At 42.1% G+C, this 11,267-nt stretch overlaps 1 non-coding gene across 1 annotated transcript; it reads right to left on the bottom strand.

Moving 5' to 3' along the window:
• Positions 1-8,469: 8,469 nt before the first annotated feature.
• LOC122492447 lies at positions 8,470-8,574 on the bottom strand. The gene has a single exon (XR_006299634.1). It is a non-coding gene; the product is annotated as a U6 spliceosomal RNA (small nuclear RNA).
• Positions 8,575-11,267: the final 2,693 nt, after the last annotated feature.

The following is an 11,267-nucleotide window of genomic DNA, read 5'->3' as shown; positions in this document are numbered from 1 at the left end:
TTGTTGAAAGCACTGCTATAAACATTGGGGTACATGTGCCCCTATGAATCAGCACTCCTGTATCCTTTGTATAAATTCCTAGTATGCTATTGTTGGGTCATAGGGTAGTTATATTTTTAATTTTTTGAGGAGCCTCCATACTGTTTTCCAGAGTAGCTACACCAGTTTGTTTTCCCACCAACAGTGCAAAAGGGTTCCTCTTTCTCTGCATCCTCGCCAACATCTGTTGTTACCTGAGTTGTTAATGTTAGCCGTTCTGACAGGTGTGAGGTGGTATCTCAATGTGGTTTTGATTTGTATTTCCCTGGTGATTTCCTTGATGAGGTCCCAATAGTTCATTTTTTGTTTTTGTTTCCTTGCCTTCAGAGATGTGTCAAGAAAGAAGTTGCTGTGACTGAGGTCAAACAGGTTGTTGCCTGTTTTCTCCTCTAAGATTTTGATGGTTTCCTGTCTCACATTTAAGTCTTTCATCCATTTTGAGTTTATTTTTGTGTGTGGTATAAGAAAGTGGTCCATTCTTCTGCATGTTGTTGTCCAGTTCTCCCAGCACCATTTGCTAGAGAGTATCTTTTTTCCGTTGGATACTCTTTCCTGCTTTGTCAAAGATAAGTTGGCTATACATTTGTGGGTCCATTTCTGTGTTCTCTATTCTATTCCATTGGTCTATGTATCTGTTTTTGTGCCAACACTATACTGTCTTGATGATTACAGCTTCGTAGTAGAGGCTAAAGTCCAGGGTTGTGATGCCTCCCGCTTTGGTTTTCTTTTTCAACATTACTTTGGCTATTCGGGGTCTTTTGTGGTTCCATACAAATTTTAGGATTGTTTGTTCTAGCTTTGAGAAGAATGCTGGTGCAATTTTGATCGGGATTGCACTGAATGTGTGGATTGCTTTGGGTGGTATTGACATTTTAACAATATTTGTTCTTCAAATCCATGAACATGGAATGTTTTTCCATTTCTTTGTGTCTTCTTCAATTTCTTTCATAAGTTTTCTATAGTTTTCAGCATACAGATCTTTTACATCTTTGGTTAGGTTTATTCCCAGGTATTTTATGGTTCTTGCAATTATAAATGGGATTGATTTCTTGATTTCTCTTTCTGTTGTATTTTAGTAAGTAAGAGATGGGAACTACCCTCAATTTTTTGGACATCTTGATCCCCATATCATTTTCTAAATAACTCATTTTTTCACTATTGTTTGGTTTGTAACTTTGATTATATACCAGATGAAAAAAATAATGGTTACTTACGTCAGTGTGACTGCGATAGATTTGGTGAGAAATGGACAGGTTTTGGATGTTTTTTGAAAATCTCTTTTTGTGTGTGTGTGAAAGAGATGGGGAGAGGGGCAGAGGGAGAAAGAGAATCCTAAGCAGGCTCCATGCCCAGCACTGAGCCTGATGTGGGGGTCAGTCTTATGGCCCTGAGATCATGACCTGAGCCGAAATCAAGCTTTGGATGCTTAACCAACTGAGCCACCTAGGTGCTCCAAAAATCTCTTTTCTAACTTAAATGTTAATACAATCTACAGCTATGGAAAAGAGTGCACATACTCTAAGTGTGGCCTGAGAATGATGACGTTTTCTAATTGTTTTTGCTTGGCCTGAAAGTATATCATTTTTTATCATAGATAGTCTTTACAAGGAAGAGCAGCTGTTCACTGTAAGACTTCTTGACATCGAAGGTCAAGATGCTGCTCATACGGTCTGTTGGCCAAGAAGAGCAGAGGAGATGGTAAACTTTCAGTGTTGAATCAATTGGTTGTTTGCATGCAGGAACACAGATAACTGCCCAGCTCACTTCCTCACTTGATTCGAAAAAATATATTATATGACCTCTTTCTCCAAAGTGTAAACTGAACCCTACCGGGGGTAAGGATTTTTCTGTTTGTTTGTTTGTTTATTTGTTTGTTCACTGATGTATCCCAACAGTGAAGCAGACAAATGCCTAACATATTGTGGTGTTCAGTATGTATCTTCTGAATGAATGTATCAGCTTAATTAGGAAAGAAGGTATCAGCTTAACTCTTGTTAAGATTCCGGGCTCACCCAGTCTCTCCGGGATAGTCTCAGGTAATGGGACTCACGGTCCGTACTCCCATGGTACCCCTTCTGAGAATTACTCCCATTCTGTCCTTTCTCCTGACTGGAGAAAGCAGGCCTAGTTTTCTTAGGAACTCACAGGCGTTTGGACCATTCCATCCTCCCCTTCACCATCTGTAAATGTGCAATCTGGCTTGGAATGAGAAAAAAACTCCACTCTTTTCTGGTTGGGGGCCCCACTTCCTTTTGGGATCCCTTTGGAACAAGGCAGATTGAAAGGCAGAATTAAACGTGATTATGTTACCTGTGCTTACGAGTCTATGTTCCCTGAATTAACGCCCACTATTTATTTATTTATTTTTTCAACGTTTATTTATTTTTGGGACAGAGAGAGACAGAGCATGAACGGGGGAGGGGCAGAGAGAGAGGGAGACACAGAATCGGAAACAGGCTCCATCAGCCCAGAGCCTGACGCGGGGCTCGAACTCACGGACCGCGAGATCGTGACCTGGCTGAAGTCGGACGTTTAACCGACTGCGCCACCCAGGCGCCCCAACGCCCACTATTTAAAGGAAAAGAGAACCCACTTTAAAAAAAAAATTTTTTTTTAATGTTTATTTATTTTTGAGAGAGAGAGACAGAGACGGAGTGTGAGCACGGGAGGGGCGGAGAGAGAGGGAGACACAGAATCCGAAGCAGGCTCCAGGCTCTGAGCTGTCAGCACGGAGCCTGACGCAGGGCTCGAACTCACAGACTGTGAGATCATGACCTGAGCTGAAGTTGGAACTCAGCCGACTGAGCCACTCAGGCGCCCCAAAAGAACCCACTTTTAACTCCACCCCTGAAATGAGAAAGTTAGTCTTTAATCAGGGAAACACAATCAGGTAATGATTCAGAAATAGGTTTCACAATTTATTGAGGAGATTTAACTCAGTGGAGTATAGCAGCTTTATTTTTTCCAATTACCATTTTAAACTATGCTCTGATAAGACCTCCATTTCCTGTCTCAGCAGCATGTTCAGCCGATTCCATAACTTTCTTGTCACTTTTGCTAATTAAGAGTCCAGTTCAATTTCAAAGTGTATTAAAGCTCGCTCTCTCCCTTCCCTGCAGCACAGGCCTGAGCATGACCTCTGGGTGGTGGAAGAAGAGGATGTGAGATGCACACAGCCTGCCTTCTTCTTTTCTAGGTCTCCATTCTGTGTGGTTGCAGGGGGCTGGAAGGAGAGATGATGCAGGCAAAAGTCATATTATATACCTGACGACATATATGTGGCAGGAAGATGTCCCTGGCCAAGCTCTGTTTTGATCTGGTTCTGTTTGATGCTAGTTGCCTTTGCTGATGGGCATGGTGTTGTAGAAATAACTATTTCATATTTTCTTGCGGGTGATGTCAAATTTTGCCTGATTCTCTTCCCACACCACCCTTGGTACTGAGGATCCCTCAGAGAGAGACAGTTGTTTGTCTTTGGCCTGGCCGTCAGTCCACGTCTCCACCCTCCTCTCTCAATGGGTATCACCTCACCTGGCCCTGGCAACCTTGTAACTCCTCTTTCTGCTACAATGTCTATACTTCTTTGCATGATGTCATCAAAATTGTTGAGGTATGTTCCACACCCTCTGAGAGTCCTAGGGGACTGAGCTGTAGCCGTTCCAACTTTCATTTTCTTACATGGCATGATGCATTGTAGTTCTTCCTAATTCGGATAAGTGGTCCAAACTGGAAAGTTTAGAGGGCCATAGTGCAAGGAAGAAAGTGGTCAAGCATATCGACACCTTCTGGTGTCTGAAATTCCCATCGTTAGAGTTAAGACTTTAGGTGAAAATAGCACGGAAGGCCATTATTACAATGCAAGCATTTCTCAAGAGAAGTCATTAACATTGGCACACCTGCATAGAAGAGAATCATAAAAGCTAATTCTGAAGGGATGAGAATTTCTTTGATAAGTCTCGTATATGAAATGTGAGAGGGAACTAACTTGTCTGGTTCCTACTATACTATACTCACTTTTAAAATCTGTATTTTATTTAACCTTCCCGTCATCAACTTTAGGTTCACATCCTTGTTCCTTCCTCACAGTAATTTGCCAAAGGACACATGGTAAATGGCTGTGGCAAGGTGTGTTATTGTTCAACATATTTGCTATCCTTTGTTGGGTTAAATATCCCTGCTCTGTTGATGTTAGACTCGGTGGTATAACTGGTTTGGTCAGTAAAATATGAATGGAAGCGATGAGAGCAGAAAATTTTAAAGCCCGCATATGATTTCATTGTATCTTCTCCTTCTTCCACAAGGTCAGTTTCCTAAACAGAGGCTGCTCCTTTAGCCTGGGTCTTGAGCTGAAGAAAACATGAAACAGAACTGCAGCTGACCTACAAATGTCGTGTAGACTGAGTGAGAAATAAACCTTTGTTATTGCAAGCCACCAAGATTCTGGATTTGTTTGTTACTGCACCATGACTTAGCCTGAGCTGGTTAATACAGTGACCGAAGCAGGATTCAAACCCAGGCCTGTCTGACTTCAAAGCCCATGCTTTTTTCTCTTCTAGCACGCCTCCCTGTTGGGAGGACACAGAGGCCTAGTCACTACTTCTGTGCCACATGTAGCACCTCCTCGTCCCTCCTTCACCTCCTTCCACAAATGCCCACTGGGAGCTTGGGAAAGTTTCCGGAGGGCACAGCCATGCCTGGAGGAGCCCTGCCTAGACATGAATGTAATGTAAGCTCAGAGCAGATCTGATTCCCCAGTTTCACATTGGCCTCCCCCTTCTTGGAAGCACTAAAACAGGGAGGAAAGGGCAAGTGATGACAGCAAGGAGTTCCATGCTTCCCTTCCAGGTGCTCTCTGGCTCAGCTGAACGGGAGCTGGTATGATCTGGTGGACAGACAGGCACTGACTGGTGTGAGGCTTTCCATTCCCGGCTTCCTCCCTACCCCTGGGGTCACTGGAAAGTTTTTCATCCCAGATTAGATGCGAACACTTTTCTGTAGGAAGGGGAAGGTCTAAGGGCCTCTCATTCAAAGCAAATAGGTGTTCTAATGAGAACAAGGCTGGGCCTTCGGGCCAAATGGAATTTTGCTACTTAGATTGACTGGTTAAGTCAGGCCAGTGGGGAGAAAGAAACAGAAAACAACAACAACAACAACAACAAAACAACACCTGTCTGTTTCTGGAGCTCAGCTAATCCAAAAAGTGATCCCTACATTTTTTTTTTTTTCTGCTCAAACACATGTGGCTATATTCCTCCAGAAATTTAAACTGAGAAAATGAGAGCTGACAACTTTCTTTGTTTAGATCCCCCCTAGGATTCTGTGCTGCCTGGTCAATGGCCTGGAGAATTGTCCTGAAGATTCACCTCCTCTGGCATCTGTCACAGGAAGTAGGCAATCAGGGAGCAGTGGTAGGGGCTGAGTCCACTGTTACACTGTGACCACGGCTTCCATTTTGGGGGGAAAGGAGGTCTGTGTGGTCAAGTTGCAGCCCACCAGCTTCACATTTGTTTTGCTTTTAAATGGTCTTTGGGTGGCTACAAAATCTTCCCCAAGTGATTGATCACATAGAGGAGCTGATTGGCACTTGAGTTTCTTGGGTCTCTTCCTTTCCTGGATTCAGAGCACCAAAAATACCATTTGTGCTGTTTTACGATGTATCCCTTCGAGATACCCATAAGACGGGCATTTTGGGGGAAACCTAATAGTCAACACTGATATGTAAGTGATTTTCAAAATGGAAGAAGACGCCAAAATTCCCTTTGTTTCATGGTATGTATATTTGCCCCTGACACATTTACCGGGGGGGGGGAGGGGGGTTCCCTCATTGCATGGCTCCCCATTTCACCATCTGAGCAACAAAAACACATCTTCTTAGCCCTGATACTCTCAAGGTACCTGACAATTACAGTCGACTGGGCCACATGACCAGCTCCAATGGATCCGACTGCTGTTTCAGTTTTTTGTTTTGTTTACTTCTGCACAGTAGTAATAGCCAGCTTTTTTTTTTTTTAAATTTTTTTCTTTTCAACGTTTATTTATTTTTGGGACAGAGAGAGACAGAGCATGAACGGGGGAGGGGCAGAGAGAGAGGGAGACACAGAATCGGAAACAGGCTCCAGGCTCTGAGCCATCAGCCCAGAGCCTGACGCGGGGCTCGAACTCCCGGACCGCGAGATCGTGACCTGGCTGAAGTCGGACGCTTAACCGACTGCACCACCCAGGCGCCCCAGTAATAGCCAGCTTTTGAAGAGGGCTTCACTCCTCCTACAGTGCTTTCATATACATTGCCCAATCAAAAGCTCGCAGTTCCTGAGGAGTGGGTTGAACAGAATGTTATTAGGAACTCCTGTACAGAGCAGGTCAGACAGAACTTTCTCCGTCGTACTGTGTGGAGCTGGGAGGTTAAGGACTACATCACTTTGGTGTGATTCTGAATCATGTGCTCTTCTATCTATTGGGCATGTACAGAGAATGAGAAAAAAATGAGGAAAGAGAGAAGAAGAAATTGGGTAAGAAGAAACAAGTAAGGAAGGTGGGTCAGGGTGTTAAAATAACAGGTGAAGTATCTAACCAACTGGAAGCTTCGGTTGGCTGGGTTGAGTGCTCCATCAGGCAGACATGGTGGTTTTCTTTTCTGATCTACGGCAAGCCCTGAAAAGACCTGGGCTCTTTGTAGGGGCACTCACTTAAATATTTACTGCCTGAGTTGATTAACAAGAATGACTTACAATGCCTTCTCCTGGATGGAGGGATTCTTAATTTTTATGGGTATGAGTCCCACTCACTTGTTCTTGTTATAAAATAACTGATAACAAAAGTTTTCAACAATCTAACATTCTCTTGCGTAGGCAACTTCAAATAGCATTAGAGATACTATTTTTTCACTAAATTGATTGAATTCATGAGTTGCCTTAGTATGGTGGGGAGATACGCATATCACATTATAATTTAGTGAACGAATTGTTTTTCCAAACTCCATACAGACAGACCCTTGCCCACAGCACCTGGTACGGTAACTATGGCAAGGACTAACTGTTGTTTGCTTCCTCATGGATTCTTAATTTTCTTTTTTTTCTTTAAATAGGAGATTGTGCCTAGGAATCTCTAGGAAATCTCACCCAGGGGCGCCTGGATGGCTCAGTCAGTTAAGCATCTGATTTCAGCTCAGGTTAATTATATTATATATAAATTATCTCACAGGGTCATGAGTTTGAGTCTTGTATTGGGCTCTTTGCTGTCTGCACAGAACCCACATTGGGTTCTCTGTCTCCCTCTCTCTGCCCCTCTCCTGCTCTCTCTCTGTCTCTCTCTTTCAAAAATCAACATTAAAAAAAGAAAAAAAGAAAATTTCACACATTAGCTTCTATATTAACTTTGACATTTAATTGTGTGCTGCCTTTAACATTGTTTCTTCTCTTTCCTTCAAGCATATATGGCTTAGCTCACTGACTCAAATGAAAACTCAAAGATAGTGTTGTGAATTAATTGTGTCCCCCCAAATTCGTATGTTAAAACCTTTAAAATATGACTGTATTTGGAGAGAGGGCCTTTAGAGGAGGTAATGAAGTTAAAATGAGGCTGTTAGTCTGGACCCTAATCCAGTCTAACCGTGTCCTTTTAAGAAAAGGAGATTAGGACACACAAAGAGACATCAGGGATGAACAACATGGGAGAAAAGGTGGCTGACTGCAGGCCAAGGAGAGAGGCCTCAGAAAAAACCAACCCTGCTGATACCTGGTCTTCCAGGCTTCCAGAACTGCGGGAAAATAAGTCACCTGCTGGTGGTATTCTGTTATGGAGGCCCCAGCAAATTAATACAGATAGTGACCTCTTCTATTTCTCTGATATATCTGCCCCATTGTGTCATGCAAAATGCTTAGGACACAATTTAGGTAGCACTTAATAATACTAGCTGTATTTATTTTCCTTTTTATCCTTTATGTATTAAAAAAATCCATTCATGAAGCATTTAACGTAATTTGCTTCATATGCAGTCATTTTGGTTTGTTGGCAAATGGTTCTCTGTCTTCATTAGCGAAGACTTAGCTATTTGTTTGCATGGATAATATGCATAAAAGGTAAGTATTTAAACAGTATGAAAGATGATACAGTGAAAGCTAACGCTCACTCACACCTCAGTCTTCCAGTTCACTTCCTTAGAGGCAGCCATTATTACCAGTGTGTTGTCTGTCTATCCAGATAAATCTTTGCTCAGAAACATGTCTCTGCGTGTGAGTGTCTAATATGCACATCTGTATTATAGATATATAGTATATATATTTATGCAAAGCCATGCTTTAAAAAAATCTATATATAGATATAAATATATATCCTCCTCTGACTTTCTTTTTTTATTTTATTTTGTTTATATCAAATGATGGTATAATGCACATGTTTCTACTTTTTGTTAATAGATGTCTATTTAAAAGAAAAAATATGGAACACTTCATGCATTTGTGTGCCATCCTTGCTCAGGGGCCATAATAATCATCTCTGTATCATTCCAATTTTAGTATATGTGCCACTGAAGCGAGCGTGACATGTTTCTACTTTTTAAAGAAAACTAACTCAGCAATAAATCTTGGGAATTGTTGCACATAAGACATAGAAATCCATTCCATTCCTTGTAACTTATTTTATAAAAATTTATTTTTTTAATTTGTTGAAGGAGAGAGAGAGAGAGAGAGAGAGAGAGAGAGAGAATCTTAAGCAGGTTCCATGCCCAGCACAGAGCCCAACATGGGACTCGATCTCACAAACCCTGAGATCCTGACCTGAGCTGAAATTGAGTCAGATGCTTAGCTGACTGAGCCACCCAGGCACACTTTGTTGCATTTATTTTAAATATATTGTCCTCCCTGTTTCCTCCACCCTAACCAACACACTTTCACACAGACATCCTCATGGAGCACAAACAGGAAATATAACTTTTACAGATGCTCATCTTGTTGTCATTTCCTGATAGGAATAGTTAAAAAAAAACTTTAGATGTTTATTTATTTTTGAGAGAGAGAGAGAGAGAGACAGAGCAATAACGGGGGAGGGGAAGAGAGAGAGGAAGACACAGAATCCGACGCAGGCTCCAGGCTCTGAACTATCAGCACAGAGCCCAATGTGGGGCTCGAACTCACAAACCATGAGATCATGACTTGAGCCAAAATCGGATGCTTAACCAACTGAGCCACCCAAGCGCCCCTCCTGATAGGATATTTGAGTGAAGAAGCATTGAATCAGGCACTAAAGCCATAAGCATTAAACAGAAGGGCACAATTTTTAGGCAGCCCAAATAAGCCAGAGTAGTAACAGTGAGACTTTCTCAGGCTAGCACCATGCATTTCTAGTAGGTACAGTAACTTCAGGTATGTACCAGCAGCCATATTTATAGCCCATGCTCCTTCTGACGATTGTGCAATTAATATTGGACCAAGAAATAATAATAATTTTTAAAAGAATCATACATAAATAAAACACACTAGAAAACCAAAGTGTTTTTTTCCTGTTTCCTATTCGTTCTTGTTCATTTGTATACATACTTTGATAGTTTTAATTATAAATCAGAGCAATTATGTATTCTGCTGTTGCCTCTTTTTTTTTTTTACTTTTTTTTTTTTTCAACGTTTTTATTTTTATTTTTGGGACAGAGAGAGACAGAGCATGAACGGGGGAGGGGCAGAGAGAAAGGGAGACACAGAATCGGAAACAGGCTCCAGGCTCTGAGCCATCAGCCCAGAGCCGACGCGGGGCTCGAACTCACAGAGGGCGAGATCGTGACCTGGCTGAAGTCGGACGCTCAACCGACTGCGCCACCCAGGCGCCCCTGCTGTTGCCTCTTAAAATGAATCATAAACATTGTTACTTGTTACTATGTCAACATAATAATAATTTTATATGGTTGCGTAATAGTCCATCCAGTTGATGTATTGTTTCCTCTAATTAAAAAAAAAGGGAAAATTGTATTATCTGAGCTATAATTAAATAAAACTTAAAAGAACATCAATCTGACACATATTAATGATAGGCATAAATGTTATTGAGCTACAAGGCAATTGACTATAAAATAGAGAGCAGCTCACATAAATTATAATTAATATTCTCTTTACCCTGTGAAACCAAAGGTTTCTGGGGGAGAGGCTACAGAAAAGGAAACTTTTCAGAAGTCCTCCTGAAAAAGGAACAGAGTTTTCTATTCTTTTAAGAGGTGGTTTCAGGAAATGAGGCTGCAAATTCTTTTTTCCCTTTGTGTGGCAAAACCTCTACTTACACAGAGGTGGGGGGAACAGAACAGTATGCCTCAGTCAGATTAGGTTCATCAGAATGTTTTCCTAACAGCTAGCCACAAAATAGGAATAACCAATGTCCTTTAATTAATTAATTTAATCAACAGATATTTATTGAGCACCAGTTATATGCTGGATGTGAGACACATAGGCGAGAAGAGAACCTCTACTCTTGTCTGGAACATTGACGTTGTCCTTACTAGAACAGTAATCAAATGAGTGATAAAATAATGACAGGTTTTAGAAAGTGCTAAGAAAGAATAAACAGGGTACTGTCACAGACTGAAATGAAGGTGGGGTATCCTTTGGATAGGTCATCAGAGAAGATCTCTCTGTAGAAGTCACACTGACACTGAAACTTGAAGAAGAGTCAGCCACACAAATGGGGGGGGGGAGGGGTGGGAAGGGAACCAGAGGGGCAAAGACTCTAAGGCAGGATCACATGTAGCACGCTAATTCGGGCAGTGGGACTGCAGTGTACTGGACCAAAAGAAGTGTGACCCCAGGCGAGGTGAAGAGGAGGGCAAGGGGCTCATCATGAATGCCTTAGGACCCCATAGCACGAGCCTAAGATTTCATCTGAAGCGCAGTGAAGAGACAGGTATAAGTTTTAAGCAGGTGAACAGTGTAATTCAAACCACGTTTTGAAAAGAACCTTTGGCTGCAGTGTGGAAACTAGATTGGAGGGGGGTCAGAAATGGAAGTAGAGAGAGTAATTATGAGGTTATTCGTGTTGCCCCCACGAGAGGTGACAATGGCTGGAACCTCAGTGGTGACAGTGGAGATGGGGCCGGTTGGATCTCAAAGGAAACAGAGCTGACAGCTGAAATGATGGTGAGGGATGAGGAAGAAGGAAGACGCCAGTAATGACTCCTGGGTTTTGGGGGGAGCACCAAATTCAGAAGTGGAAAGCAGGGATTAAGGGTTCTCTTTGGAGGGGCGCCTTGGTGG

The sequence above is a fragment of the Prionailurus bengalensis genome, chromosome C2, assembly GCF_016509475.1.
Source record: "Prionailurus bengalensis isolate Pbe53 chromosome C2, Fcat_Pben_1.1_paternal_pri, whole genome shotgun sequence".
NCBI lineage: Eukaryota > Metazoa > Chordata > Mammalia > Carnivora > Felidae > Prionailurus > Prionailurus bengalensis.
The sequence above is the reverse complement of the archived record's forward strand: the minus strand, read 5'-3'. Positions and strand labels throughout refer to the sequence as shown.